Source organism: Aptenodytes patagonicus, chromosome 20 (assembly GCF_965638725.1).
Source record: "Aptenodytes patagonicus chromosome 20, bAptPat1.pri.cur, whole genome shotgun sequence".
Lineage (NCBI taxonomy): Eukaryota > Metazoa > Chordata > Aves > Sphenisciformes > Spheniscidae > Aptenodytes > Aptenodytes patagonicus.
In genome coordinates, this window is record NC_134968.1 from 3,446,335 (window position 1) to 3,453,796 (window position 7,462).

The 7,462-nt window shown below is 55.3% G+C and overlaps 1 protein-coding gene across 3 annotated transcripts in view; it reads right to left on the reverse strand.

Annotated features, from left to right (window-relative positions):
* The window catches only part of KANSL1 (KAT8 regulatory NSL complex subunit 1), a 102,935-nt gene extending 97,840 nt beyond the window's left edge, over window positions 1–5,095 (reverse strand). For all 3 annotated transcript variants that reach the window (XM_076356527.1, XM_076356528.1, XM_076356525.1), the window contains exons 1-2: window positions 5,041–5,095; window positions 4,805–4,965 (exon numbers count right to left, since the gene is read on the reverse strand). The gene's annotated coding sequence lies outside the window, so the exon portion shown is untranslated. The remainder of the gene's footprint in view (window positions 1–4,804; window positions 4,966–5,040) is intronic.
* Window positions 5,096–7,462: the final 2,367 nt, after the last annotated feature.

A 7,462-nucleotide genomic window follows, 5' to 3' on the forward strand; every position in this document is an offset into this window, starting at 1 on the left:
GCAAGACTTGTCTGGTTTAAAGCTAAATATAGATAAGCTGTAGCAACAACAAGAGACCTTTGCAGTGATCATTGCTCTTCTGATATTCTTCTTCAATAATAAAGAAGATGTCCGGTCACGGTAAGAAAGGCACTCCTTAGCTGTGACAGATACAGCACATCCCAGCCAGCTATTCTGAAAATACTCACCAAAAAGGAAACAAGAAGAGCAAAGTCCTTGAAAAACAGAAAGTAGAGCCACATGAAAGTAAATAGTGCAGAGGCTGGCAGAGCTCAGCAACACCGATACCTCCCTGATCAGGCAGGTACCTATTCTACTAATGTATCCTAAGGTCGAGCTACAAACCTGGATCTTCCTTGGGGACTTCTGGATCGATGGATTAAGTTTTAGTCTGCTTGGTATAAACGGGAAATGAATATACTACTCACTTAAAAAAGCCAAGTGATCCACATAAGTAACACTGCTTGTTTGAAACCCCCTTGATGATTTAGATCAAGCCATTTGATACAGACATTCACAATTTCAAGGACAATACGCGTTGCTTGTTCTCACATTGGAGAGTCTACTCTATAGAGCATCAGCACCTCGCAAGGTCACAGCTCTATTGTTACCCAGGCTAGGGGGGAAATTACTTTATTCTGCTGTGAAGTTAAGGGGCATTTGTTATTATGACATAGTAATAAGCTATTTTGAATCAATTATGGTTTCCACTGTGAAATGTATTTCTATGGTTTCCATAGGGATGAGAGGCTGGGAATGTACGACTATTTAACAAAGGTAACAAACAAACTTCACCGCTGTATTTTTGAACCCCTGCCAAAGACATCGGTCTCGCTGTGCCAAAAAGTACTCGAGTATGCCATACTGTTGCATCAGATCGATGCACATTGTACAGAGGAGCCCGATTTCCCAAAGTCCTCGTGGGAACTTCTGTTTGTACCAGTTTGGGGAATATAGTGAAATACTTTCTGAAGAAGAGCGGCAGGCTGAGTACTCACAGTAAAGCACCCTGTTAGGCCAGCTGGGGACTGATAGCCAGGTTTTATCAACTTGCAGAGGGTAAAGTGTCCAAATCTACATTTAGTTGTAACCCCATATCACGTAGGTCCCTGTGAATTGCCAACAATGTTATCGTGCTGGCTTAGATCCATCCAAAACACACCTATGAAACTGCACAAGGGGTGCAAGAGTAAGCCTCAGATCCCATCAGTTTTCTTGGCTATTTGCTTAAGAAACACCATGACGGCAGTAATTAAGGCAATACTTCTTTATGGAAGTCAGTACGTTTTGTGCGCAGTACACTGTATGAGCCCAGACGTTTAATGATGCGAGCAGTAAAATAATACACAAATGACTAGCAGAACAAGCAAAGTGATGGCACACTTTTTCAAAGTTGCATTCCTTCCATTTCAGGTTATAGGTAGTTATATCATGGGAGAGGAGAGGGGGGGAAGGAAAGGAAAGGAGAGGAGAGGGGAATGTGATCCTGCACTAACCATGTAAGAGCCCATGTCTTATAAAACCATGAGACATGGGCTAATTGAATTTTAGGGGACAACCCTTTCAAATCTCAACACTGAAATACACCCTATGGGGTTTGTATAGTTACAGCACAGACGTTTCACGCTTGTGTTCCCACTGCTAGGAGTAACATTCAGTTCCACTGTGTGACAGACAAATAAATTAAGGAGTTTTCATGTAAATAAAAGCTAGAAGAATTAGGTAGGAACCCAACAGGCATGGGTACGTTACCAGCGGTACGGGGCTGAGAGGGACACTGGATTTATACCTGCTGCGCAACTCAACCCTTCCTCCATCTTCCAGTTGGAAAGTCTTGATGTACTTTCCTTTATCCTGGGCAAGGGAATCCACGAGCCACGGCTAAGGCTCGCAGAACGTCTTCATAGGTTCGACTTGCACCAAATCCTGCACCTCACGCTCCCTCTCGTGAGTCAACAGCAAACCTGAGACCTTCCAAGGCCAGCCTCCAGTCACTGCTGACATTGGGACGCGAAAGCTCTCCCTCTGCCACAAGCAAGATTAACACCAGTTTTAAGAGTCTCTGTTAATCCATGTTATAGTCTTCTTTTTCACATGGCCTTTCTCAGATCCACTAACAGGAGAATTAGTTTCTGTTTCTGCTGTGCAGCACTTGGAACAATTCTATTGCTGTTTGGATTTCCAGACTCGGGGGGGGGGGGGGGAAATTACCACCCTGTTGGTAGCTGCTTATAATTCAGTTTAATCCCAAACTGGAACAGCAGTTTAACCAGACTCAAACAGCCAATAACCAGGATATTAGATTATTTACTCTTTTGGTCATGCTCAAGAGTCACCTAGCGTCTTGAGATCAGAGCTGTGCTCTGAGAGCTTCTGCTCCAGAGACAACACAATCGGCAAGTCTGCGTGAAGCCCTGAAACTTGGGGCTCAGAAATTCCTCAGTCCCAGCCAAATCCACCTGCCTTCAAACCCTCAGCAACGCAGGAAAACATCAGAGATCATCGGTGGAAAAAGTCAAGTCCCTACACGCTCTCCGTATTAACGATACTTCCTACGACAACTCTAGCGCGGGAGAGCCGGTGCCCTGACGACCGCAGGGAAATGGCAGCGAGAGGAATAAGGCAGCGGGTCCCCCGTTTCTGCCACCCCAGAGAGCTTCGGAGCGGCAGAGTCTGCAGATTTCTTCCTGCGCCCGTTAGATGTGAAGGACCAGGCAGACCTTCCTGCTCCTCTGCTGTGAGAAACCCTCCCTCCCCTTTGAGGGGCTGCAGGTAAAGAGCTTTATAAAACTTAAGGGCTATAATGGAGTTGCTCTCTTCTATGATGAAAAAGCATTGCAAACTGTGACAATAATTAGGCGCTAGAGTTTGAGCGTAAGTCAGGGATACAGGATACAAAAGCACTCAAATACGTCCTAGTCAGAAGTTTAAAGCGATTGGCACAGGAACAGATGACACACTCATACGCTCAAAAAAACCAAGGTCCAACTAGATCCTCACCACAAGAAGCCAACGCCTCTGAGCAAAAATGCAGAGCGGACGTGACGGCCCGACACGACGACGGCCTGCACACCCTCCTCGGTACACCCTCCAGCAGACTTACGTGTGACCCGCTGCCACAGGCACACCTCCTTGCCCTCGGCTCCTGCCAGCTCACGGGAAGCAGAAAGGACCTGGCGTTATCCTCCCACGTGCCCATCCCTGACCCGCTCCGTTGGAGAAAGCGGGTGTCTTCAGCACCCTCCCAAATCCAAAGCCGGGGTTCTCTCTCCAGCTGCCAGGCACGGGTCCAGGCTGCACGGCGCGGGCACTACCTGCAGTTTTCCCAGCCATCAACACGACAACGACACTGTCTCTCCATTTCACAATGGCTTAAGCGCTCTTAAATTTTACTTTTTTTACCCCTCCAAGTTTTCCAGACTGAAGCATGAGGCTAATGAGCTCACGTTCGGAATCGGAACATTTTGTTAAGACAGAGCAACACCACTGTCGACTGCGTAGACCCTCATTAGTTGGCATATGCACTGAAATCACAGGGCTGACAACACCCTAGGGCTACGCAAGTACCGGTGCAGGTGTCAAGCTCCACGCAGCCACGTGCTAAACCCCTGTGTAGCCAATACATCAGCGCGTGGACTTTGGAAATAAGGACCAGTTTCCAGAGAAGCTATCTGCCCACTTCCTACCACTTTCAGCAGGAGAAGCAGGAACACAGACTTCCCAGAAATTTAGCGATAACCTCCAAAACTATAACAGAAAGCTTTAATTCCTTTTTTAAAGCCCACACAACAACTTACTGTTATTATGTATATGCAGAATAAGAACCTTTACTGTTGTGTTAGCCAACTGGAGATCAGATACCAGAGCAGATTTGTCTAAGGTCAGTGTGAAAGGATTGAGTAAAGATTTTTGGTTTTCCCATTACAAGAGAATTTGTCTAAATTCAGCCTCCGTAATTGGCCTAAAGTCAGGCTGCTTTGGCTTGCAGATTTATGAAAAGAGGGAAATATCATTCCCTTTAGCGCTTCCTTTTAGGTTTTATTCAGCTTCACAGAACTTGATTGCTGTACCTAAGTGCTTAAGACACAATTCTTAACCCGTAATCACATTAGCAAGGTAAGAGGTGGCTTTTCAAAACAAGCATCGGCAAACCCTTGCCGCCCTCCACCCCAGACCCAGAAGCACTACGGCCACTACACACATGGGGAAGCCAGAGGCAGGGAAACGTGAGCATGAAGACCCAGGTTTAGACCTTCGGTCTTCACGGGACAAAGCTGAGACCACTCTGACAGGTACGCTCAAAGCTCTCTTGATATTATAAGTACATATATAGACCAGATTATATCAGCAAGCAAAAAGGACCCGATTGATGTAAACCTGTGGTTTAAGGATGCACGCAATAAAGGGGGAAAAGGAGATTCTTCTTTTTCTGGGCAAGTCATACCTCGATGTCTCGATGCTGTTGCATACAAGGACAGGTCATACCAGGAAATACACGCGCACGCTCCCAAGAGGAGGCTACGTATCTCTTCGCTACATACAGGCACTGGAACGGTTTTGGAGAGAAACACCCTGCGCACATGGGATGAACCCACATTTTCAGCCATATTCCCAAACCTCCATTTTAAAGTTACGCATTCGCCGAGAAACTACGTGCAGGGCTCCAGACTCATCCCGCACCGTCAGTAAACCACACCGCCGCCTGCAAACGCAACTCGGCGCGTCCGACCCAGCCGGCATGGCAGTTCGCAAAACCCAAAGGTTGGCCTCGCCGCGCCGGGCGGGAAGAGGGGGGAGACCGTACCTTGCTGGGCATCTTGGCCAGGCCCATCCTCGCCACCTGCGGTCCAGGCGGTCAGCCGGCGGCGCGGGGAGGGCCTCCGGATCCTTCCAGCCTCTGCCGACGCCTGGTAGGGCTGCAAGTTTTCTTATTTATTGATTTGAGGAGGTGGAAAAATCCGGGACCTGGGGAAAGAAAGGGCTGTCAGCAGACAGGGGGCACAGCCCACGCGACCCCGGCTCTTCCGTACCCCCCTTTACCTCCATCCCGCCCCGGGCCGGCCGGCGGGGACGGGGCCCGGCAGCGCCCAGAGGCCGGGCCGGGGGCGTGGGGGGCCGGGGGCTGCCACCCCCGGATCCTTCTAGAAGCCCCCCGGGCCCGGCCTCGCTTCTCCGGGCTAAAATGGAGGCCCGGGGCGGGAGGCGGGGGGGGGGGGGTCCCCGCTCCGCACGGAGCCGGCCCGGCCCCCCCGGGCAGCGCGGCGGGGCGGAGCTCTCCCCGGCGCCCCGGGCCCTGCGGCCGCCCCCCCCACGGCGAGCCCCGGCCCCCAACTCGCCGGGCGGCCGCGGGAGGAGCCGCCCCCCCCTCCCCGGCCCCGCCGCGGCCCGGCCCGGCCCGGCCTCCGCAGCCAAGTTGCGGGACGGCGGCGGCGGGGGGGGGGGCCGCGCGACTTGGCCTGGCGCTGCCCGCGGGCGGGGGGGGGGAGTGACGGGCTGGGCTCCGCTCCGTGCCAGCCCGCCCCGCGCCCCCCCGCCGCGGCGCGGCCCGCCCGCCCCGGCGGCGGCCGCACCGCCGCCCCCCGCCCCCCCCCGAGCCGCCCCGCACCGGCAGCGCCTCGCCCCGCACCTACCTGCGCCGCTCAACCAGCCTTGAAGTGGGGACCTTCCGCCCTCCCCCGCCCCCATTGGCTGAGCGCGGGGCATGGGCCCGCCCCATTGGCCACCGACGCGTCAGTCAGCGCCGGAGGGGCGGGGCGGGCGGTGATTGATGCGGTGCCGCGGCTCGCCCCCTGCCCGGCACCCCCCGCACCCCGCACCCCGCCCCCCTCCCGCGCCCCCGGGACCCCCCGCCCGGCGCTCCCCCCCCCCGCCCCCCGCGCTGCCCCCCCGCAGGCCCGGCCCGGCCCGACCGGGAGGCCCCGGGCGCTGGGCCGCCTCCCGGGGCAGCCACGGGTCCGCCCGGGCCGCGGGACCGGCGGGCGGGGGGCGGCGGCGGTCTCGCCGCGGGGGCGGCCCGGGGGTGAGGAGGGGTGTCCGGCGGGCGACGGGGCACGACTGCCCCGCAGGTGGCACCGGATCGCGACCCGCGGGGGACGCGGGGCGTCCCGCGGGCCACAGGCCACTCATGACCCACGGGTGACACGGGGCTCAGGTCCCACAGGTATCGAGGCACACCTGCCACGCAGGTGACACCAGGCTCCTGTCCCACGGGTGACACCAGGCCCATATCCCACAGGTGACGCGGGGCCCGTGTCCCATATGTGACACTGGGCCTATGTCCCACAAGTGACAGGGGCTCCTGTCCCACGAGTGACGCCAGGCTCGTGTCCCATAGGTGACACGGGCTCCCATCCCATGGCTGACGGCGGGGTCCTGTCCCACAGTTGACACGGGCCCCTGCCCCACGGGTGACACCAGGGCTGCAGGAGGGCCAGCGTCGCTGCCCCGTGTCCCCCCGGCCATGGCTGTGCCTGGGCTGGCCCTGAGCTCCGCTGTGGCTCCCACGGGCGAGCCGACCGACGCGACCCAGCAGCAGCTCCCTCGGGTCCCTCGTGAGCCACACGCTGCCAAACTCGGGGTCGTCTCCATCGTCACCTTCTTCTCCCAGACAAGGAAAACCCTTCCACTGGCTTCTCCTTCTGCCTGCTCCCGTGGGGAGGCACGACGGCGGTGCTCTTCCTTCGGTTGCTTCCACTGTTGCTTTTTTTTTTTTTTTAATTGTCTTTTAGCTTTTATCCCAGTGACGGGCTGGGTTTAATTCGAAGAAAAGGCACGACTCCACGTCCCGCAGGCCGAGAACGAGACAAGCTCCTTCGCTTTTCGCTGATGGTCCTTCTGTGCGACGAGAGTCCCTGTTTCCCTTTGGGGCAGCGGAGCTGTGGAGAGGATGGTTGGGATGCTCCAAATACGTCAACGTCACAGACGAGATCCCGATCCTCAGTGTCCCGCTCCCCCCAGGAATCCCCGGGATGTTTTGTACCGTCATAAAATATCCCCGACATCTGAGCAAAGGTGAGTTCTGCCGGACGGATCAAAGGAGGGAATTCCCATTCCTGGGAATGGGAAGCCGAGCTGTGTTGGGTTTTCGCTGTGATTTCTTGCCCCTGCACCTCCCCGAGGTCCAGGTAGGTGCATCCACCGGATGATGCCGACGGAGGGAGAGACACCGCTACACCCAGAGGCTTTACACGGGATTAGCTGAACATTGGTAACTCATCCAGCGTGGGGAGGCAGGAGACTTCCTTCTCTGCCAGAGGATTACCGCGCACGCGTTACTAGATACAGGCAATCTTTTCCTCTTCAGCAGGTATTTTCAGTTTTAGGACCAAAATGAGTTTTTCGCCACCGCTTCTGGTGCAGGGAGGACGCAGGGGGAACTTCTGGCCCTACTCAACGTAGCGGCCAAACTCCTCTATATTTAAATTACAGTTCATAGACGCCCTACACAGAGCAGCCGCATTCA